The sequence below is a fragment of the Lepus europaeus genome, chromosome 11 (assembly GCF_033115175.1).
Source record: "Lepus europaeus isolate LE1 chromosome 11, mLepTim1.pri, whole genome shotgun sequence".
Taxonomy (NCBI): Eukaryota; Metazoa; Chordata; class Mammalia; order Lagomorpha; family Leporidae; genus Lepus; species Lepus europaeus.
In genome coordinates, this window is record NC_084837.1 from 38502253 (window position 1) to 38526334 (window position 24082).

Genomic DNA, 24082 nt, shown 5'->3' on the forward strand with positions numbered 1-24082 from the left:
AGATAATTTGTTTCTGGGAACCAAAATAAAAATATTGAAGGCTAGTGCCTTAAAATCCCAAATTACACCAACACATAGATTTGAAATTAAAACATGCTAGATAGAATATTCATTTTGAAGGAGCAAATTTTCTTGGGAGACTACATTCATTTTTCTAATTGTAGAAGATTAATTGTTTGGTAATGAAAGAACTAGGTAACACTCTCATTGCTGGATCATGGTGTCTTTGTTTTTCTCTTGATTTCTGTTGCTTCTTACTCATTTGCTGATCTTTTTTCCCCTCTCCATTTCCTATTCCAACAATTAGTGTGCTTTATCTGTAAAACAAAAGCCCTCAAAGGTTTGGGAGCTAACCTCAAAAGTATGCTTTGGTCCTGCAAATTTCTTTTCGTTTTTTTTTTTTTTTTTTTGACAGGCAGAGTGGACAGTGAGAGAGAGACACAGAGAAAGGTCTTCATATTTTGCCGTTGGTTCACCCTCCAATGGCCGCCGCGGTAGCACGCTGCGGCCGGCGCACCGCGCTGATCCGATGGCAGGAGCCAGGTGCTTCTCCTGGTCTCCCATGGGGTGCAGGGCCCAAGGACTTGGGCCATCCTCCACTGCACTCCCTGGCCACAGCAGAGAGCTGGCCTGGAAGAGGGGCAACCAGGACAGGATCGGTGCCCCGACCGGGACTAGAACCCGGTGTGCCGGCGCCGCAAGGCGGAGGATTAGCCTAGTGAGCCGCGGCGCTGGCCTCTTTTCGTTTTTAAAAAAGATTTATTTATTTGCTTGAAAGGCAGAGTTACAGAGCAGAAGAGAGAGAGGGAGAGAAAAAAAGAGAAAGAGGGAGAGAGAGAGAGAGAGAGAGAGAGAGAGAGAGAGAGAGAAAGTCTTGCATTTGCTGGTTCACTCCCCAAATGGCCACAATGACCAGAGCTGGGCTGATCCGATGCCAGGAGCCAGGAGCCAAGAGCCAGGAGCTTCCTGGGTGCAGGGACCCAAGCAGTAGGTCCATTTTCCACTGCTTTTCCATGTACATTCGCAGGCAGCTGCATCCAAAGTGGAGCAGCCGGGACTCAAACTGGTGCACCTATGGGATGCCTGTGCCCACAGACAGCAGTTTAACCTGCTGTGCCACAGTGCTGGCCCCTGTCCTGCAAATTTCTTAAAGTTATTTATGAATTTCAGACTGAGATCGCTTGCCTAAACTAGACCTGGTTATAGATATAACAAGATCAGTTATCTACTTGCTTAGTGTATCTGTCAGCTTATAATGCTTATGATACAGACTTGTTACCTTACTGAGAAGAAAATATAGGTTTCTGCACATTTGCAAATACAAAATACTATTCCTGAGAGAAGAAAATTAACACAACAAGGCAACTGCGTGCACATTGTATGTTCTGAACTTTTTTCTCCCTCCACTGCAGAAGGGCAAATAGCTAAGCCTTCCAACACTAGAAAACTTTGTTAAATTAGTAAACAAAGACCTCATCCTCTTAGCCACAGGAAGTTTTGGAAAAGGTAGGTAGGTGACCTGGAAATTAAGGTTCCAAGTGGTATTCTACTGCATTACAGTTTTGTGATTACACCTTACCACAGAAGGCTGTACGTTGAGTGTATTTTCAATTGCATCCACCAAATGGTTTTTTTTTTTTTTTTTTCTTGCCTTGACATTTTCACATCTTCTCACTTCTTGTCTCGGGTTCTCTTTTCAGGATCCGGCACAGAGACTGACTGAATGGCTCCAATTATCAGGATTTGAAAACCAGATGTCAGAATCCAGCTTATATGAGGCTGCCCTGAGCAGCTCTTTAGCAACATGGCACTTGCATAACATGGGATCATCTTTTCTTCTTCATTTCTTCTTGACCTTGTACAAAATATGATACAAAATTATTTTTCATAATTTTTAAGTCTGTGGCCTGGGAAATCTTGCAGGAAACCTAAGAACTGCAAAGAGTCCCTGGAAAATGTGTCCAGGTAAGTGACAATTGGGAAGTCTGCAGGTCACCAAGAGTGCTGCTAACATTATTGACAACCTCATCAGCAGTCTCAAGGCTCAACATAACAATTTTTTGTAATCACGGGAAATTTTACTGAGCTTTCTATATGAGTATATGCCTGCAAAGCTGAAGTCAGTTCTGTGAATCTCAATTAAGGTCAACCATAGCTGTTCACTCAGTCACAAAAAACCCTTTTTCAGGGTTTTTAAAGTCATGGTCATTCTAAGTAAAAAATGACCACTAAACCATATATAATCTACACACCACAGGAACCTAAGAAATAACAGATTGGCTGCAAGTGAGCTTTCAAATCATAAAAGCAATACAAAAACTTATGAAAAAAAAATTCCCTGTTTCTCCTCTGGTTCCCTCAATTGCATTCCCTAGTGGCGACCATAATCTAATATATTTTCATAGATGTGTTTCCTTCATGTCTTCTTTTAAATCACAAGTAAAACCATACAATGTATTGGCCATTTTCAACTCCCCTTTATTCCTTTAGCCAACATATCTTAGCTGTTGCTGCATTTCCTACACCTGGGTTTGCCTCATTTTCCTAGCAGCTGCAAAGGCTATTGCATGATATGGTATTGTAGATAAAATCATTACCGTATTGACAGATAGATACATGGGTTATTTTTGTTTAATGTCATTGCTCTCCACAATATTTCAGCAGGAATAGGCTTGCCTTTGGTCCACTTTTCCTGGCAGAATTAATTCCCTGAGATGGAATCGCTAGATTAAAAACATATTTACAGTTTTTGCATGATATTGCCACATTATTGAGATAACCAAAGAAGATGTGCCAGCTTACTTTCACAGGCAATTTGGGAAAGGCTGGGTTGCATTGCATGTATGACACATCCACCTGCCAGTCTAGTTCTTTATATGTGGCTGAAGGATTCAGTGGCAGTGGCGATTGGTCGCCATGCCCTGGTGGGGAGGGAGTCCTCCCATGGCCTGTGTGCAAGGGTAGCAGCAGGGCTGGGGTGGTGCAGCTGCTGCCCTGTGCAGGTCTCGTTCTGAGTTTGTACCATGCCCTTGTCTGGCCTCTTTGCTGACAAGCATGGGGGCTGCCGAGCCAAGCCAGGAGCCCCTCCCGCCCGCTGCCATGATAGTGGAGAAGAAGCTGATGGAGCCAACACTGAGCTCTCTCATTGTCCATGGATCTCTCTCTTGCAGATCCCCAGCTCTGCAAATATCACAGTCCAAGTGTGCATTTCCCTTGCCTCCCAGCTAGGCCTGACTTCTTCTTTAAAAAAAAAAAAAAACTTTAATTTAATAAATATAAATTTTGAAAGCACAACTTTTGGATTATAGCAGCTTTTCCCCCCATAACCACCCTCCCACCTGCAACCATCCCATCTCCCACTCCCTCTCCCATCCCATTCTTCATCAAGGTTCATTTTCAATTATCTTTATATATAGAAGATCAACTTAGTATATACAAAGTAAAGATTTCAACAGTTTGCACCCACACAGACACACAAAGTATAGAGTACTGTTTGAGTACTAGTTATACCGTTAATTTGCATAGTAAACCCATTAAGGGCAGAGATCCTACATGGGGAGTAAGTGCACAGTGACTCTCGCTGTTGACTTAACAATTGGCACTCTTATTTATGACGTCAGTAATCACCCGAGGCTCTTGTCATGAGCTGCCAAGGCTAGGGAAGCCTCTTGAGTTCACAAACTCTGACCTTATTTAGAGAAGGCCATAATCAAAGTGGAAGTTCTCTCCTCCCTTCAGAGAAAAGCACCTCCTTCCTTGATGGCCCATTCTTCCCACTGGGATCACTCACAGAGATTTTTCATTTAGGTCACTTTTTTTTTTTTTTGTCATAGTGTCTTGGCTTTCCATGCCTGAAATACTCTCACAGGCTTTTTAGCTGGATCTGAATGCCTTAAGGGCTGATTCTGAGGCCAGAGTTCTGTTTAGGGCATCTGCCATTCTATGAGTCTGCTGTGTATCCTGCTTCCCTTGTAGGATCATTCTCTCCTTTTTAATTCTATCAGTTATTATTAACAGACACTAGTCTTATTTATGTGATCCCTTTGACACTTAATCCTATCTTTATCATCAGTTATGAACTTAAACTGATCTCTAACAAGTGCTCTTCTCAGTGCCCTGTGGCAGATCCGTATGAGAGAGAGGCCTGCTTTGAGCTTCCTTTCTGTGTGACTGGTCAGTGTCTCCACATGTGGGTAACCCAGAAGATTTACTGGACAGGGACTCCAGTCCCTAGACTGGAAGGGATAGGCTCCTTCTTGAGACTTCTACCATGTATCCAGTGCTTTGTCTTTATGAGTTCCATTTTCATCTTGAAATAGAAACTCAAAAGTGCCTCTTGATTGACACCTACATCCCAGCCTTTTGATTGAGGAGTTAGCTCAGCGCTTCTCTAGGCTACAGTAACATTACAGTTCCAGTCTTCCCGAAGCTTCTAAAACAGAGAGGAGACAGATGGCGCCATCTGACATGCAGGCCATTCTTGGATAAATGCTTGAAACAGGAATTTCATCAACATCCTATGAACTCTTTTTTTTTGACAGGCAGAGTGGATAGTGAGAGAGAGAGACAGAGAGAAAGGTCTTCCTTTTTGCTGCTGATTCACCCTCCAATGGCCGCCGCGGCCGGTGAGCTGCGGCCAGCGCACCATGCTGATCCGAAGCTAGGAGCCAGGGGCTTCTCCTGGTCTCCCATGCGGGTGCAGGGCCCAAGCACTTGGGCCATCCTCCTCTGCACTCCCGGGCCATAGCAGAGAGCTGGCCTGAAAGAGGGGCAACCGGGACAGAATCCGGCACCCCGACCGGGACTAGAACCCGGTGTGCCGGCACCACAGGCGGAGAATTAGCCTATTAAGCCGCGGCGCTGGCCCCTATGAACTCTTAGTTCTGGAAATCTACCACTCAGTTATCTTGTGCATGTAGGGGACTCATGGCCAAGTTGTTTGCTGCCGCACTGTGTGTGCTTCTAATGGCTCAGAAACATCCAGATTGTCCCTCGACAAGGACATACCATGTATTAACATGGAGCAATTGCTAGGATGTATTTTCTTTTTAAGATTTATTTATTTGAAAGACAGAGTTTACAAGGAAAGGGAGAGACACAGAGAGGGAGAGGGAGATTGATCTTTCTTCTGATGGTTCACTCCCCAAATGGCTGCAACAGCCTCAGCTGGGCCAGAAAATTCATCTGGGTCTCCCATGTGGTGCAGTGGTCCAAGCACTTGGATCATCTTCTGCTGCTCTCCCAGATGCATTAGCAGGGAGTTGGGTCTCAAACCAGCATCCATATGGGATATTGGCACCACAGGCGACAGCTTAACCCACTACACCACAATACCAGCTCCATAATTGTTTTCATTTGACAGGTAGAGTTATAAACAGTGAGAGAGAGACAGAGAGAAAGGTCCTCCTTCCATGGTTCACTCCCCAAATGGCTGCTATGGCCATCACTGCGCCCATCTGAAGTCAGGAGCCAGGTGCTTCCTCCTGGTCTCCCATGTGGGTGCAGGGCCCAAGCACTTGGGCCATCCTCCGCTGCCATCCCAGACCACAGCAGAGAGCTGGCCTGGAAGAGGAGCAACCGAGACTAGAACCTGGTGCCCATATGGGATGCTGGTGCCGCAGGCAGAGGATTAACCAAGTGAGCCACGGCGCCAGCCCCCAGCTCCATAAATTTTGAACCATATGAATATAGTGTCGATTCCAAACCATTATATTAAATAAATTTAAAGTATAAAAAAATTCCCCTTTCCCAAACTCCACAATTTTGGAGGTGTTTGGCTATATTTGTTTGCATAAAGAACATTACATGGGACTGGACCAGGAGTCTCTGAACAGGAGAAGGAAACCTTGGAAACCACTGGATTCTCTTTTTTTTTTTCCCCAAAGAAAACTTTTATTTCAGGAACACAAATTTCATAAGTACAACTTTAGGAATATAGTGATTCTTCCCACCATACCTGCCCTCCCACCCCCATTCCCACCTGACCTCCTCCTCCCTCTCCCATTCCCAGTCCCATTCTCCACTAAGATCCATTTTCAATTAACTTTATACACAGAAGACCAACTCTGTACTAAGTAAAGATTTCAACAATTGGCACACACATACACATACATACACACTAAAGAAAAAAAAAAAAGCCCTGAGAACAAGTTTTACAGTTAACTCTCATAATACAACTCATTGAGGACAGAGGTCCTGCATGGGAAGTTGGTGCACAGTGACTTGTGTTGTTAATTTAATAATTAACACTTTTATGTATGACATCAATGACCACCTGAGGCTCTTGACATGAGCTGCCATGGCTATGGAAGCCTTTTGAATCCACAAACTCCATCAGTATTCAGACAGGTCCATAAGGAAAGTGGAAGTTCTCTCCTCCCTTCAGAGAAAAGAACATCGTTCTTTGATGGCCCCTTCTTTCCACTGGGGTCTGTCTCGGAGAGATCCTTCATGTAGGACATTTTTTTGCCACAGTGTCTTGGCTTTCCATGCCTGAAATGCTCTCACGGGCTTTTCAGCCAGACCAGGGTGACTTAAAGGTTAAGTCTGAAGTCAGAAGGCTGTTTAGAGTGCTTGTTATTCTATGGACTGCTTTTCATGTTAGAATATTCTCTCCTTTATAATTCTATTATTATTACCAGACACTTGATCCTATTTATATGATCACTTTAACACTTAATCCTACCTATATGTTTGCTTTAACACTTACTGTGATCACTTTAACACTTAAGATGACATTTTTACCACCCAGCTGAATGGGATTTGGGGTCTCATGGCAAGTTTTTAAACTGTACCCTTAGAAGTAGGTCCATAGGAATGTATGCAGAACTATACAGCTTTACAGTTACAAACTTCCTCCTCCTTCTCTTATTCCCACTCTTATTTTTTATTAAGATCTATTTTCAATTGACTTTATACACATATGATTAACTCTGTTAAGAGTTCAACAGATAGCATGAAGAAAAAAAAAAAAAACTGTTCCTCAACAGTCAAGACAAGGGCTATTCAAGTCATTGCTTCTCAAAGTGTCAATTTCACTTCTACAGATTTCCTTTTAGGTGCTCTATTAGTTGTCAAAGGTCAGGGAGAACATATGGTACTTGTCCCTTTGGGACTGGCTTATTTCACTAAGTATGTTTTCCAGATTCATCCATTTTGTTGCAAATGACTGGATTTCTTTTTTTTTCTGCCGCTGTGTAGTATTCTGTAGTGTGCATATCCCATAACACTGGGTTCCTGTTACCACACTTGCAGTCCACTGGATCATGGAGATGATTCTGAGCAGAGTTAGGAGAAAGGGCACAGTTCTCAGCAGAGTCCTTGGAGATGGGATTGCTTATAAACGGGTCACGTGGAAAACATGAGAACAATTTATTTTTTTAAATAACATTTATTTATTTGAAAGGCAGAGCAACAGAGAAGAGAGAGGGGAAGAGAGAGAGAGAGAGAGAGAGAGAGAGAGAGAGAGAGAGTATCTCCATCTGCTGGTTCATTCACCAAATGGCCGCAACAGCCAGGTCTGGGCCAGGCAGAAGCCAGGGGTCAGGAGCTCCCTCCTGGTCTTTCATTTGGGCCTCAGGCACTTTGGGCCATCATCTGCTGCCTTCCCAGGTGCATTAGCAGAGAGCAGGACTGAAGCAGAGCAGCCGGGCCTTGAGGCAGCATTCAGGTATGGGATGCCAGAGGTGCAGGTGGCAGAACAGCGTTAGTAGGTTTCATTCCCTGAACTTCATATTGATCAGGCTGCTTGGAGCGGCCGTCTCAGGTTTCCCAGGATGACTTGGTAGGAAAGGCTTGATTGCCCATGCCTTGGGTTAATCCCCTGAAGTCATTAAGCTGAGCAATGTGAACATTCACTTACTTAGGCTTTAAATAAATGCCTTCTGCTAAGTTACAAATAAGAGCAGTCATGTGCCTGGTGGCAGAAATGTTACTGTTCTGTAACAAAGATGTGCTCTGTGCCTTTCCCGGAACATCATATTAGGGCGATTTGGGAAAAGGTAGGGGCAGAGAATTAGATCTTGAGAATTCTCTGCTCCCTTCCATGAACTGAAATTGGGAGGCTTAGAAAGAAGGTGGTAGAGAATAACTTACTTATGAGGAAAAAAAAAGTTGATGATTTCATAATAATAATGCCAGTGTGAGATTACTGAGGAATGATATAACAATCACACAAGTCACACAAGGACAAAAGGCTGCTGGTGATGGTGGTGGGGAAGCTTTGCTTCGCTGTAAGTCTCCGCACGGAGTCCCCTCACTGTTGTTGTGACCGCTTTCTCTTGTCAACGTGTCTTGGTCATTTTTGCACACTTGACTATACCCAAGTGAGAAGCCCGGGCTGTCTGGGCTGCTGGCACCAAGTGTTTGGCAGCATGGAATTGGGTGGGCGTGAAGATGCTGAGCCCCCACCCTCCATGCACCAGACCCACCCGACCTCTGCGCCCCTCACAAATGCCGCGTCGTCGCTAAGCAGGGCTCCAGTCAGCCCTGCTGACGAGGCTCGGAGAACTTCTAGTGATTCAGCACCAAGACTTCCGAATGTGATATAGTGACCTTCGACCTTATCCAGCCTGCACCCAGTCTTAATGAGTCATCATTTTCTTTTATGTGATTATCGTATGAATGTGAACGTGGTGAGAGGGCTATTGCCCACAACCATGACCACTTGCTGCGTAACCCCCGCAGGAGGGCCTGGGTGAGAAGCAGCCCTGATTATAGGTATTTAGCCCACATGGGCATCAGGTGTTAACTCCCCATATATATTGCTTGCAGCAGGTGACTGAAATACTTTTATCGATGACAATCTCGACACAGCTGTTATACAAACATACATATAAGAACTTGGAGAAATAAAAGAAGACTTCTAATATACACCTCAACAAAATGATGGCTTAGTTTGCATTCCCTTTGTAATCTTGATACATATTGCGGTGAGTAGTTTGTACTTTAAATCCCAAGTGTATGGGCATTTATTACACACCACATGAAAATACTTCAGGAGGCTTGTGATTCACGCCGTCCTATTCGGCCACAGTTTACGGAGACTTTTGGGCAAAGACAAAAGGCCCAAGCGCAAGAGGAAACATGCGAACAAGACGTGTGCGTACAAGCACGGACTTCATTCACACTGCTGCTGTTCACTCTGTCCCAGCTCTGGGCTCCTGGCGATGCCTGCACACATAACCATTCTCTGAGCCAGGCTCAGGGGTGCTCCGACATAAGGTGGCTGGATAAAGCACAAAATGCACACTTCCGCTTCATTTCAGACAAACAACAAACACTGTAGTATAAACATGCCCCAAATATTGCATGCAGCGTATACTAAAAATTAGTTGTTTGTTGTTCTCTTCCAGTCCAGCTCTCTGCTGTGGCCTGGGAGGGCACTGGAGGATGGTCCAAGTGCTTGGGCCCTGCACCTGCAGGGGGGACCAGGAGAAGCACCTGGCTCCTGACTTCGGATTGATGCAGCACCGGCCATAGCGGCCATTTGGGGAGTGAACCAACGGAAGGAAGACCTTTCTCTGTCTCTCTCTCTCTGTCTGTAACTTTACCTGTCAAATAAATTTTAAAAACTTTTAAAAAATTAGTTGTTTATTAGAAATTCAAATGGTTGTCTTGTATTTTACTTTTTTCTCGAGCTGACAACCTGAATCAGGTGCACTGAAGAACACACTCAGGCCTCCTTACCCTGCCCTTGTTAGCCCAGCTTGAGCTCGCTCAGTCACGCACACACGTGCCCTTTACTCTCTGCGAAAAGATGCCTCATTGGGGCTGGCGCTGTGGTATAGCAGGTAAAGCAGCTGCCTGCAGTGCCGGTATCCCATATAGGCTCCGGTTCGAGTCCTAGCTGCTCCACTTTTGATCCAGCTCTCTGCTATGGCCTGGGAAAGCAGTAGAAGATGGCCCAAGTCCTGGGGTTCCTGCACCTTCGTGGGAGACCCAGAAGAAACTCTTGGCTCATGGCTTCTGATCGGTGCAGCTTTGGCCATTGCGGCCAACTAGGGAGTGAACCAGTGGATGGAAGACTTCTTTCTCTCTGCCTCTCCTTCTCTCTCTGTGTAACTCTTTCAGATAAATAAATCTTTAAAGATGCCTTGCTAGTTTGTAACCCCAAATCTGGAATTTCACTCTAGCTCTGTGGTCTAGTGCTCTCTCCCTGACATTTGTTGAAAGGCAGACTGACAGAGACAGAGAGAAGGAGGAAGAGGGAGAGAGCTGTCTTCTCTCTGCTGGTCAGTCCCCTAAATGGCTGCAACAGCTCTTAGGGCTGGGCCAGGCTAAAGTCCGGAGCCAAGAGCTCCATCTGGGTCTCCCACACGAGTGTAGATGCTGAAATTCCTGGGCTGTCTTCCTCGCTGCTTTCTCAGGTGCGTTAGCAGGGAGCTGGATTGGAAGCAGAGCACTCTGACATGGGATGCCTGTGTCACAAGCAGTGGCTTAACTGGCGGCATCACACATCAGCCCCTACGCCTCTGAGTGGTTACTGCCTCGCTGTCTATTACTTAGGCTTGCTTCCTCCTAACAGAATGCTTTCTTCATATTTTCAAAGAGTTTTTCAAATGTTAGTAATTGGAGAGAGACATTAGCTGCCTTGCCACTAATTGTGACAGTGAAGAAACTTCTAAGACCTATATTATTCTCCCTCCTCTCTCTCTCCTTCCCTGCCCCACCTTCTGCCTTTCTCTACATGAACTTGAATGACAATTTTGATTTTTCAAAATCCTGACCTTAAGGTTTGGTGCCTGGATTCTGAAGGGTGGACAGATTTGAACTGAGATAGGAGGGTCCTTTTCACAGGAAATTTGTACCCCTGGGTTGGTCTGGGAGCTGTGATAAAGATAGCTACTCAAATTTTAAGAAATCTAAGTAAAATTCCACCACCACTAAAATCTAGCAACTAAAGAAAAGGAGCAGCAATATGGTAAAATAAATAAAAGTGGAGTTTAGATGGGTGGTGTAGTGCAGCTGCCGCTTGGGGCACCTGAATCCCATATGGGAGTGCCTGTTGGAGTCTCAGCTGCTCCACTTCTCATTCAGCTCCCTGTTAATGCACCTGGGATGCAGCTGAGGATGACTCAAGTGCTTGGCTTCCTACCATCCACGTGGGAGAGCAGGATGGAGTTCCTAGCTCCTGCCTTCAACCTGGCCCAGCCTTGGCTGTTGTGGCCATTTGGTGAGTGAACCAGTGGAAGGAAGATCTCTTTCTCTCTGTCATTCTACCTTTCAAATGAATAAATAAGTATTTTTTAAAATGTAGAATTGGTAAATTCGAGACCAATTCCTGGCTCGTGGCTGAAGCACCTGTGAGAGCCTGGGCAAGCCTGTTAGCTTGCCTGGCCCTTGGTTTCCTCCTGGGGTCCTGGGGAGAGAGAGGACTATGCATAAAAACCTGAAGACCCAGCTTCACTCCAGCCTCTGGGGACTTCGAGGGGCCTGCCTGTCTTGCTTTGGCAACATCTGATGCAGAGCTAAAGTGGAAAGGGGCACCTCCTCTGCTGTGTCACAATCCACCAAGCAGTGTTGGGAGCCCTGGGCTCCTGGATTTTGGTGGCCTGGTGTCTGTGCAGGAGGCAGCAGTTCCCATAGAGGCCAAGGCCTGGTGGAGCTCTGAAGGCACAGGGACTGCCCAGTATTCCAGGCTACAATAGGAATGACTGCACCTGCAGGACACAATGATACTCACCAGAGCAAAGAAGCAGGTAAGTGGCATCTTTCATAAATTATAACCAAGCGTTTGTGAGATAGAACCCAAGATTGTGTGTGTGTGTGTGTGTGTGTAACAGGGCAAACTCTAATGCGAGGTCCATTGCAGAATCTTACTCCCTCTTCCCTGAAACCAATCCTAAAAGTTACCAAAGAGTAAAATGATGGTCCTTTCCAGCTATTTGATTAAATGATTTCTAGATTCAGTTTCTTCTTTCCTTTTCCTGCAATTCTTAGATTGTATTTGGGTATCTCTGTCCCTCATTCCAGAATTTCTGGGTTAATAATAATATGTATTTTGTAGGGGGCTGGCGCCGTGGCTCACTTGGTTAATCCTCTGCCTGCAGCACCAGCATCCCATATGGGTGCCAGGTTCTAGTCCCAGTTGCTCCTCTTCCAGTCCAGCTCTCTGCTGTGGCCCAGGAGGGCAGTGGAGGATGGCTCAAGTGCTTGGGCTCCTGTACCCACATGGGAGACCAGGAGGAAGCACCTGGCTCATGGCTCCTAGCAGCCATTTGGGGGGTGAATCAACGGAAGGTAGACCTTTCTCTCTGTCTCTCTGTCTCACTAACTCTGCCTGTCAAATGAAAAAAAATATTTATTTTGTAGGGTTGTTAGGAGAATTAAGGTAATATTTATTAGGAACTTAGAGGGAATGGCCTTGTGGCTCAGTGGGTAAAGCTGCTGCCTGCTATGCTGGCATCACATGAGCACTGGCTCAAGTCCTGGCTGCTCTGCTTCCAATCTAGAGCCCTGCTAATGCACCTGGGAAACCAGCAGAAGATGGAACAAGTGCTTGCAACCTTGCCATCCATGTGGGAGACCTGGATGGAACTCAGCCTAGCCCAGCGCTAGTCATTGTGGCCATCTGGGGAGTGAATCAGCAGGTGGAAGATTTTCTCTGTCTCTCCTTCTCTGTGTAACTCTGCCTTTCAAGTAAATAAAATAAATCGTTTTAAAAAAAGAACTTAGAACAGTGCTGGGAACATAGTAAGCTCTCCTCAGTTTTAACTTTGATGTGTTTGCTGCCTCAGTTCACCTCCCAGACAGGCCTCATTTTTGGCTTAGAGTTCTGAGAGTGAGACAGAAGCTTTTATTGTGACTCATCGTTCATTACCTGTATGTCCTTGGACAAATTAGTAGCTTCTTGGGAATCTGATTTAGTCCCACATATGTGGAGCATACTATGTGCCAGGCCACATGCCAGGTGCTGCTGGCCCATGGGTCAACAGAGCAAGGGCGGCCACAGCATCTGGGGGGTAGGGGACAGGCAACTAAGGGAGCAGCTATACCCCACAGCTGTGAGGGCATTGGATGCTCACTTCTCCAATCTGAGCTGCACTGATAGTTCACAGACTACTCCAAAAGACCAGTAATATGGAGGTTGTAAAAAACACTGTCTACCTGAAATGCTGTCCTTCAATTTAAGTGAGTCTAAGGTTTCCAGGAGACAGGGGAGGGAGACTGTAGTATGGTTATATCGAGAGTACAGGATACTCTTCTTGAGATGAAAACATTTTGAAATCAGAGATATTTTTTGTACAATACTATGAATCATTAAATGCCATTGAACTCTACACTCAAAAATGACTAATTGCAGCACTGTTTACAGTAGCCAAAATATGGAATAAACCAAGGTGCCCATCTTCAGATGAGTGGACTGAGAAAATGTGGTGATATACAAAATGGAATATTACTCAGCTATCAAAAAGAATGAAGTCCTGTCATTTGCAGTAAAATGGGTGCAGCTGGAAGACCTCATTTGGCGTGACATAAGCCAGATACAGAAAGACAAATATAATCTGTTCTTCCTTATGTTTAGGTGCGAAAATTTAAAAACCTCAATGCAAACACAAAATGTTGATTACTAGAGTCTGGAAGGGACGGGAAAGATACAAGCATTTTTGGATTAAAAAAATAGGATGGAAAATAGATTTATTACTTGTGACAAAGATACTAAAATGTTAATAGTGGAAATAGGGTGAATAGGGTGAGGGTGTTTGAGGGCTTTTTATTACTAACTCACAGGTTTTGTTGTGTAAATTTGAAACTATCCTGAAATGTTAAAAATAATTAAACGGTTAGTTGCAACTTATGTGCATTTCACCTCAATAAAAACACACAAATGTCATTCCTTTGCCAATCTTTTTAAAAACATTATTTATTTATTTGAACGTCAGAGCTATACAGAGAGAGAAGGAGAGGCAGAGAGAGAGAGAGAGAGGTCTTCCATATGCTGGTTCACTCCCCAGTTGGATGGTCTGAAGTCAGGAGCTTCTTCCAGGTCTCCCACGTGGGTGCAGGGGCCCAAGGACTTGGACCATTCTCCACTGCTTTCCCAGGCCAACACAGAGAGCTGGATCAGAAGTGGAGCAGCCAAGACTCGAACCAGCGCCCATATGGGATGCCGGCACCGTAGGCGGCAGCTTAACCCACTATGCTGCAGCATTGACCTCTTTGCCAGTCTTTGGATAAGGAGCCAATGACTTGTTTTCAGGCATATGTCCAATAACAAGTTCCGGGTTATGTTTCTGGCAGAAATCATATCCACAACATAGATTTCTTCACTTCTAGGTTTAATTTCTTTAAATTGCAGCATGAACTTAGGTACTTGAAAATCTAAAATTAGAATCTCCTTAGATTTTAACTTTTTTTATTTACAGCTTTACATCCACACATAATATGAGAGCAACTGTTTTTAGTAGCTCACGTTTATGTCTTGGTGCATTACTGAAGTGGAGAGTTTAAAGCAGCTGTGATGTGTCCACTGAGTTAGACACGTGATGCAAAAGCTGAGTTTGTTTTTTAAGATTTATTTTTATTTATTTGAAAGTCAGAGTTATACAGAGGAGAGGAGAGGCAGAGAGAGGTCTTCTATCTGCTGGTTCACTCCCCAGTTGGCTGCAATGGCTAGAGCTGTGCTGATCAGAAGCCAGGAGCTTCTTTTGGATCTCCCACCTGGATGCAGGATCTCAAGATTTTGGCCATCTTCTTCTTTCCCAGGCCATAGCAAAGAGCTGGATCAGAAGTGGAGCAGCCAGGTCTCGAACCGGTGCCCATATGGGCTGCTGGCACTGCAGGCAGTGGCTTTACCTGCTACACCACAGTGTTGGCCCCTAAAGCTGAGTCTTAAGAGATTACAGTGGCCAGAAGTCATGTTTGGGAAGGAATGGAAAGTGTTTTAGGGACGAAGGGGCCTCGGGTAGCATGGGTGAAAGCAGTCACAGAAAACGGTGGGCACGATGGGTTGAGAAGTGTGGGGGCATGAGGAAGTGACTGTGGTCAGTTGGAGAATTGAGGATTTGAAAGGAAGGACTGAGTAGGGCGTGCAGGAGCTGGAAGGAGAGTGCGGAATGAAGAACATATTGAAGTTTTGCTAAGATGAGGCAGTGGGATGGTAAAGCTTGCAAATGCAAGCAAGAGAGGGAACAAGGCGGAGATCAAATGGAGAAAGCCATACCTGCAAGGGGGTTGGTGAGTAAGCTCCCAGAAAGCACCAAGCACCAAGCGTATGTGTGGCTTCCTGGTTCCTTCTATTCTCTTTTGCACAAGTTGATATGAATACCGTGCCCTATACCTCCTTGGCTGAACAACTGCAGTCTTAGAAAGTTGCCCCCGTAATTCTGGGCAGGCTTCTAGGTTTATTTATTTATTTTTTATTTTTTTGACAGGCAGAGTGGACAGTGAGAGAGAGAGACAGAGAGAAAGGTCTTCCTTTGCGGTTCGTTCACCCTCCAATGGCTGCCGTGGCCAGTGTGCTGCGGCTGGCGCACCGCGCTGATCTGAAGGCAGGAGCCAGGTGCTTCTCCTGGTCTCCCATGCGGGTGCAGGGCCCAAGCACTTGGGCCATCCTCCACTGCACTCCTGGGCCATAGCAGAGAGCTGGCCTGGAAGAGGGGCAACCAGCACAGAATCCGGCGCCCCGACCGGGACTAGAACCTGGTGTGCCGGCGCTGCAGGCGGAGGGTTAGCCTATTGAGCCGTGGCGCTGGCAGGCTTCTAGGTTTACAAACTAGTAGAGACTGGCCTAATGCCTTGCTTACTCCCTCCTCCCGGACATGTCCACGATGCCTGCGTTGAGTCCTGTTTCTCAGATGCTTGCTGTCATCGTCACGGTCATCCTGCAGCTCAGCAGAGGCCATGCGCTCCTAACTTGAGCCATCGCATGTCCTCACTCAGATGTCACTCAAAGTGACAGATTCTTTCACTATGCCAAGAGAAGAGGCTCTGTTCATCGTGGAAAGTTGCTCTTTTCTCCTCATATCCTTGTGCTTATCTTTCATTATTTGTTTTTAGATTTATTTATTTGAAAAACAGAGTTGCAGAGAGGGAGAGGGAGAGGGAAAGAGAGGTCTTCCACCCACTGGTTCACTCCCCAAATGGCTGCAATGACCAAGGCTGGGCCAGGACAAAGCCAGGAGCCACGAGCTTCATCTGGGTCTGCCACATGGGTGCAGGGGCCCAAGGACTTCAGCCACTTCCACTGCTTTCCCAGACACATTAGCAGAGAGCTGGATTGGAAGTGAAGCAGCAGGATTCAAACCAAAACCCTTATGGGATGCTGGTATTGCAGGTGGTGGCTTTTCCCACTGTGGCACAACACCAGCCCTTATCTTTCATTATTAAAAACAATTACAAATAGGGGTAAATGTGTGATCCATTGCTGGCACCCAATATTCAAGACTGAGTTTTCTTTCACTTCACCCCATCAGACTCCACCATTTCCTCATTGCCTGTAAGCCATTTCTCTGCAATCTGTTAGGACTGCTCACTCTTCCTCCAGTTTTATTTATTTATTTAGCATTTTGGTATATTTCTTTCCATTTTTTTCTGTGCTTTAGAAAAGCATCACTAAACCATATCACATGGGTTTGTTTTACTTGCTATTTTAATGTAAGCATTTTCTTGTTGATAACTGCTAGCCACTGCATCTGACAGATGTACCAAGTTCCACTCGGCTGTTTTTCTATAATTAGATACCTAGGTGCTCGTGTGTTTACAGAAATCTTGGCTAACATTGCTGATTTCCCCCCATACCATGATATTAGGAGGAGGATTACAATGAGAAGCATTTTAACAGGAGAAAACTCATCTCACGTTGGGAACTGGAAGTGATGCTGTTTTCTCACCAGCAGAGTAATAACTTTTCAAGTCTCATTGATATTACCACAAGAAAGAATGGCTCTGTGAGTCTCATTCATGTTTTACATGTTTTAAGTGGCATCATCTTCATCTTTAAACTATGAATCATCTAATTGTTGGTAGTGTCACACAGTGTTCAAAGAGAATGATATAGATCTGACCACTGCGTGCAAGAACTTTATCACCTGAAGAAGGCATTTGGAGGCAGCCGTGCAGGCAAAGATTTAACAAATGCAGACAAGAGCTGTTGAAACTTCCGCCATGGATGGACCTCCAGATGAGATTAGGCTGGACACCGTGAAAGGATTAAGACCATTTATTTTGTGGACTGTGGTGTGAAAGAGACTAGTGGGGACCGGTGGGGGACATCCAGCTTTCCCCTGGACCCAATATAAAGAACAAATGTGTGTTCTGCTCATTCTGTCTGAAAGTCTCTGTTGTAACCCATTTCCTCCTTTTTTCCAGAGTTTAATAACACGTGGCTGCTCTCAGAAAGGTGTGGTACCCCACCCCCCTGTGCTTGGTTCTGTAACTTCCTCCCCCACTTCCCTCTTGGTTCACCTTTGCCGTGTCTCTTTCCTGTCCTCCAGACTAACCCTGCCCTTCCCCAATGGGAGTGGTGGGTGGCAATGTGTTGATGAGCTCACCAGACCTCCTGTTGTTAAGTCAGCCTGGAGTTGTCTGGAAACCCCAGGCCCTGACTGTGGCTGTCAGACCTCTGGTGTGCTGTCAGCTGCTTGGTTGTCATTGTCATCTTCAGGTTCTGTGCTCCTCTGGCTGGGTTGTCCTCCTGTCACCCTGTGCTGCTGCTTCCCACAGGTGTCTATCCACCCTGACACTAGAGGAGAGCCCATCTAGATCACAGGGACAAACCCATCTTTGCTTCATTCCCACCAAAGATCAAAGTAACATTGCTAACAACAGCACATGCTTTGTGAGTGCTCACTGTTACTCCTTTAACTGTTGGTTTTTCCCTCCTGGCCATGGCAATGGACTTGCTGTATCCTACCTACTCCTTGAAATCTGATAACACAGGTAGACAAATGTATTGGACATGTGATCACTGGCATCAACACTAATTGGACCAGAACAGATCCAAGGAAAAGGGCAAGGCACATCACCCACTTGTGTCACTGCTTCGGTGCCAAGTCCGGAACCCGTGCTTGCCCCACCATGTCCCACAACACGCTCAGAAAGAAGGAGGGCATCGGAAGCCATGGAGTGATCATAAGAATGTTCATTAGGCCGGCGCCGTGGCTCAATAGGCTAATCCTCCGCCTTGTGGCGCTGGCACACTGGGTTCTAGTCCCGGTCGGGGTGCCGGATTCTGTCCCGGTAGCCCCTCTTCCAGGCCAGCTCTCTGCTATGGCCTGGGAGTGCAGTGGAGGATGGCCCAAGTGCTTGGGCCCTGCACCCCATGGGAGACCAGGAGAAGCACCTGGCTCCTGGCTTCGGATCAGCGCGGTGCGCCGGCCGCAGCGTGCTACCGCGGCGGCCACTGGAGGGTGAACCAACGGCAAAAGGAAGACCTTTTTCTCTGTCTCTCTCACTGTCCACTCTGCCTGTCAAAAAAAAAAAAAAAATGTTCATTAGAACAGAGAAGCAGGGAGGGGCTGGCACTGTGTCATAGCAGGTAAAGCTGCCATCTGCAGTGCCGGCATTCCATATGGGCACTGGTTCGAGTCCCAACTGCTCCTCTTCCAATCCAGTTCTCTGCTATGGCTTGGGAAAGCAGTGGAATATGGCACAGATGCTTGGGCCCCTGCACCCATGTGGAAGACCTGAAAGAAGCTCCTGGCTCCTGGCTTCAGTTCAGTCCAGCTCCAGCTGTTGCAGCTATTTGGTGAGCGAACCCGCAGATGGAAGATGTCTCTCTCTCTGCCTCTGCCTCTCTGTAACTCTGCCTTTCAAATATATAAATAAATATTTATACAACAAACAGAGAAGCAGGTCTCATTCTTGGGCAGCTTCTCTTCTCCTGGTGCATCCAGGCCATTCATCTGGTTCCCTTGTTCAGCCTGCATCTAACCTGTATCTGTATGCTGGTTTTCCAGCTACCAGAATAGGAGAAGTAAATTTGAAAAAAAGCTGAAAAGCATTTCCTCTATGTTAGCTTCATGTTATTGTGAACCTATGGTCTGAAAAGAAATTTCTTTTGATTATCTGGGGGTTTCAGGCATCTATACCAGCTCTCTTCCTGCTGACTGAGAGTTAATTACCATCAAATATCCATCCGCCCAGGGTGAGCTACAAGTTATGCCAGGTGTTTGGTGAATAATACTAATGAAATTTATTTTTCTGTTTACTCTCTCATCTTAAAGTAATCAGCTAGTAAAATAAAAATTATGAACTGGTACTTAAAATTTCTTGTTTGTAAGGCTTCTTTCCTATTCATATTAGATTTACCCATTAAAAAAATTACACTGCTATTCCTGTTTTCCAGGCATGAACCCCATCATCACATCCTCTGCCCATTTATCCACTGGGGGTTTGGGTAGGGTTTATATGCACGTTGGAACACATTTTTTATGCTTGGAGATGATAATTTTCCATTTGTACTGAATTTTTTATTTCAGTGGCTTAGTGGTGAAAAATATATGCAAGTATATTTGATCATTTTATTTCTTCTCTAATTTCTCCTTTCACTCTGTGGCAAGACTAACACTTTAAAGGGGGACTAATAATCTATTCTTCCTTTAGGCTTCCATTCGCCAGCATCTCGGAGATCTGATACTGATGTCCTCTGGGCCTCAAAGTCCAGGCCCTGGAATTCTTCCAGACATTATTTTCACGAAAGTGGAACATCTGTGTTATGACTTCCATTGGGTGACTGATTTTGCACTTGTTTACCCTGTATCTAGAAACATTTCTCATGTTTTTTTATCGTTCAAACAATCTGCGGCTTATACCATTCATGCTCAAGTTCACTCATTCATTTTTTCATTCACTGACCCATTCACTGATTCATTCACTGACTGAATCGGAACACAGACTCTGGCATAGCCTCCAGTGATTCCTGCTTCCCGGTGTTCACCTCCTAGGCAGGGTGGGCCTGTGACTTGCTTATAATCTGCAGAATGTGGCAGAAATGATAGGCTGCCCCGTGTGGTTGTATTATGTAATATAAGACCGGGTCTTGCTGGCAGGCTCACCATGGAAAATCCCTCTGTGGCTTGAGAAAGCAATGGCCATGCTGGGAGAACATGCATGGTGTAGAACTTCAGGAAGCCTGCATCCTTGGTCTCTGAGCCACAAGGGAATGAATGCTGCCTGGGATCCGAGTGAGCTTGCAAGGGGATTCTCAGGCAGTTGAGCGGCCACATGAGAACACAGCCCAGGCAACACCTTCTTTGCAGCCTTGCAAGATCCTGAGTCAAGCCTAGGTTAGGTCAAGCCCTGAGCCTAAAAACTGTGACAAAATCAATGGTTGTTTAAAGCCACTCAGTGCATGGCAATCTATCATGCAGAAATAAAAAACAAATACACTGCGCTATGCTAAACACAATATATGCATTATCTCAGTGCTGGAGATAAGCTCACAAGCCTGCTGCTAATATATCCTCATTTTACAGGTAAAGAAACTGTTGCTCAGGAGTTAAATTCCAGAATGTTTTGTCATTAATCACTGTACTATCATGCATGTTTTATTTTAATGTATTTTCTTATTTGATGGATTCAAATTTATTGTTTAAAATAAATCTCCTGAAACAACAAAAAAATACATTTAGAAAAAGTCCTACTTGGTAAATTTTGTACACAAGGTAGATGTGTTTGTAAATTCAACATTGTAAGGAACTTCCCTGTAACTTTTTTGCTCTTTTATTAGATATTGTATAAAGATAACATTAGACACATGAATAGGGAGGTTTTTTTGTTGTTGTTGAACGTGGTGGACTCTGAGGTATTTATAGGAGAGAACAATTATAATGGTATAAATTCCAGGCCGGCGCCGTGGCTCAACAGGCTAATCCTCCGCCTTGCGGAGCCGGCACACTGGGTTCTAGTCCCGGTCGGGGCACCAATCCTGTCGCAGTTGCCCCTCTTCCAGGCCAGCTCTCTGCTGTGGCCAGGGAGTGCAGTGGAGGATGGCCCAAGTGCTTGGGCCCTGCACCCCATGGGAGACCAGGATAAGCACCTGGCTCCTGCCATCGGAACAGCGCGGTGCGCTGGCCGCAGCGCACTACCGCGGTGGCCATTGGAGGGTGAACCAACGGCAAAAGGAAGACCTTTCTCTCTGTCTCTCTCTCACTGTCCACTCTGCCTGTCAAAAAAAAAAAAAAATTCCAAATACTTGGAAAGTTATCTGGAACATTAACAATCGGTTAAACATTGGTTAGAAGGTACTGGAGCTTGGCTGCTGTCTTTATGCTGTAGGACTGAAACATTTCTTTGGTGTCTCAACTTTCCCATTTCTGATCCAGTTCAGGGAAAATTAGGAAGTGGAGAGATTTAGAAACGTTTTGTTGACCACTGACGTCCTGTTTGGCTCAGTGTTCTGAAGAGCTCAGGGAGGTTTGTGACCCTGGAACACGTCTTTTAATGAGAGTCCTTTCTATTTGGCATTTATCAGATGTTAATTATTCATACTGCGTGATTGAGGATTTGGGAGTCAGAGATTCACCTGCAATATTTGGAATACCAGTGGAGGTCTACATCAGCACAGAATTTATACAGCAGCTGGCGCTAGTCAAAGCTAATGATGGAATTTCAGTTTAATAAAAAGACCCCCAACTGAGCACACCTTCTTGAAAAAAGTATACTTACCCAACAGCTTTCAATCAGTTCAAGAGAGACATCTTAATTGGGAAGAGGAAGAATTGCAGAGTAGTTTGTCATCGTGCCAATTTCAGATCAATAACTGCATGTCTGCTCTTTGGCAGACATAGGATTTGCTTTATATTAAGTAACCACATCTACATCCTCCCCATTTGGATAAGGAGATTTTTGTTTCACTTGACAATGTTTAATAATGTCCTCTTTAAATTCACCCCTGTGTCTTTAATAAACTCAAGTAAGATTCAGACACTATAAAGGGTAATATTTTCATTTTCAAAAAATAAACCTGATTATTCTAGCAGGAAAACAATACTTATAATTTTATTTCCATACATTTTTTGAAATAAAATTACATAAGCAAAATTCAATTATGGTGGCTTAATTATAAGAATAGAATATTGAACAATGACAATCTGATTTATCTAAAATGATTTGGGGAAGGCTCTACAGAGTAATCTACAAACAATCAGAAGAACGTTTTTGTAAGAAGGTTTTGGAACACTAAAAGGATGTGACACAGTCATCTACATCCTAGTTCCCTTATTTTTACAAGAAGATAGTCATTCAAATTAGTGGTGGGTTGGGGGCACCGTTGGCAGCCAGGCAGGTGGAGGGGCAGGGAATGGTGGAGCAGCAGCAGTGTGTGGAGATGGAGGCACAGCCCTGGCCAAAACCTCTGCTGTTCCTTTCTCACTTCAACCAGGGGGCATCCACCCTCTCTCCCTCCCTCCCTCCCTTTTAGTCTGTATCAATTATATAAATATAAATTTAACTATAAAAATACTGAGCTTCTAAAGGAGTTTCCTTGTGAAAAATAGGGTTTCACTACGAAAATACAATTTGAAAATCATTGGACTACACAATTGTAAGTTCTCTTCCTTCCATGCTTTGACTGCTATCAGAATTTCATTTCAAAAAACGGCAAGGGTGATTGAAAATCTTCTAGCACCCACAGCAAATATCTGTGCTGCATGAGTTGTAGTTCTGCTAAGAAGTCAAGCTATGGATGAGGCAGCTCATGCAGAGGCTTCAGATACAAGGGACTCTGACGGGTCCGGGTGTTTGGATTTTTTGGTGTCTTTTAAGAACAACTACGTGGAACAGAGCCACACTCATATAGACACTTAATCTAGGGTCAGAATTGTGGCTTCATTTTGAAATTTTAAAATTCAAAGCCTTTTGCATTTAAAGATTCATATACGGTTAGAGCTGAGATCGTTTTTATATATTCACTGATTCATTAAATTAGTAAGTTCTTGCTTAATTTGGGTTTGCACCTAACCACTATACTTAGGGGGCTGAAGTTACAGTATTTTTTCTATTCACATAGAGATTATGCTTTAGGGCAAGAGACAGGCAATTAGATAAATAATCATACACATAGCATATAATTACAAATTTTTGTAAATGCTATTAAGCAACAGACCAGGGTTCTTTGAGACAGTATGCCCGAGAGTACAAGAGGACACTGGGCTGTAGAGAGTGAAAAAAACTTGCCTCAAGTTGTACAGCATACATTGCAGGGGCTAGCACTAGACTTTCTTGCTTGTACTCAAACTCACCAGTATGGCTGTGAACGTTTAGGGTAATAGTGAGGGCTAAGTCATGAGGCTCAGAAGTCTATGAGTGGGTTTGGTGCTATGGCATAGCAGGTAAAGCCACTGCCTGCAGTGCCAGCATCCCATATGGGTGCCGGTTCAAGTCCCAGCTGCTCCACTTCCAATTCAGCTCTCTGCTATGGCTTGGGAAAGCAGCAGAGGATGGCCCAAATGGAGACCCAGAAGAAGCTCCTGGCTTCTGGCTTCTGGTTTCAGATTGGCCCAGCTCCAGCTATTGCAGCCATTTGGGGAGTGAACCAGTGGATGGAAGATCTCTCTCAGTTTCTGCCTGTCCCTCTGTAACTCTGCCTTTCAAATAAATACGTCTTTTTAAAAAAAGAAGTCTATGAGCCCCTGGCTTCACTACTTTGAAAGGTTGAGCAGCCTTGAGAGATACCCAGATTTCTGCACTAAGAAAGCTTTACATTTTTTGAAAATTGTCTTCTTGGGGCCGGCGCCGTGGCTCACTAGGCTAATCCTCCGCCTTGCGGCGCAGGCACACCGGGTTCTAGTCCTGGTCGGGGCACCGATCCTGTCCCGGTTGCCCCTCTTCCAGGCCAGCTCTCTGCTGTGGCCAGGGAGTGCAGTGGAGGATGGCCCAAGTCCTTGGGCCCTGCACCCCATGGGAGACCAGGAGAAGCACCTGGCTCCTGTCATCGGATCAGCGCGGTGCGCCGGCCGCAGCGCGCCTACCGCGGCGACCATTGGAGGGTGAACCAACGGCAAAGGAAGACCTTTCTCTCTGTCTCTCTCTCACTGTCCACTCTGCCTGTCAAAAATTAAAAAAAAAAAAAAAAAAGAAAATTGTCTTCTTTGATAAGGGGCTCTGTGCTTACAATGCAGTTGACTAGAGGTTAGAAATG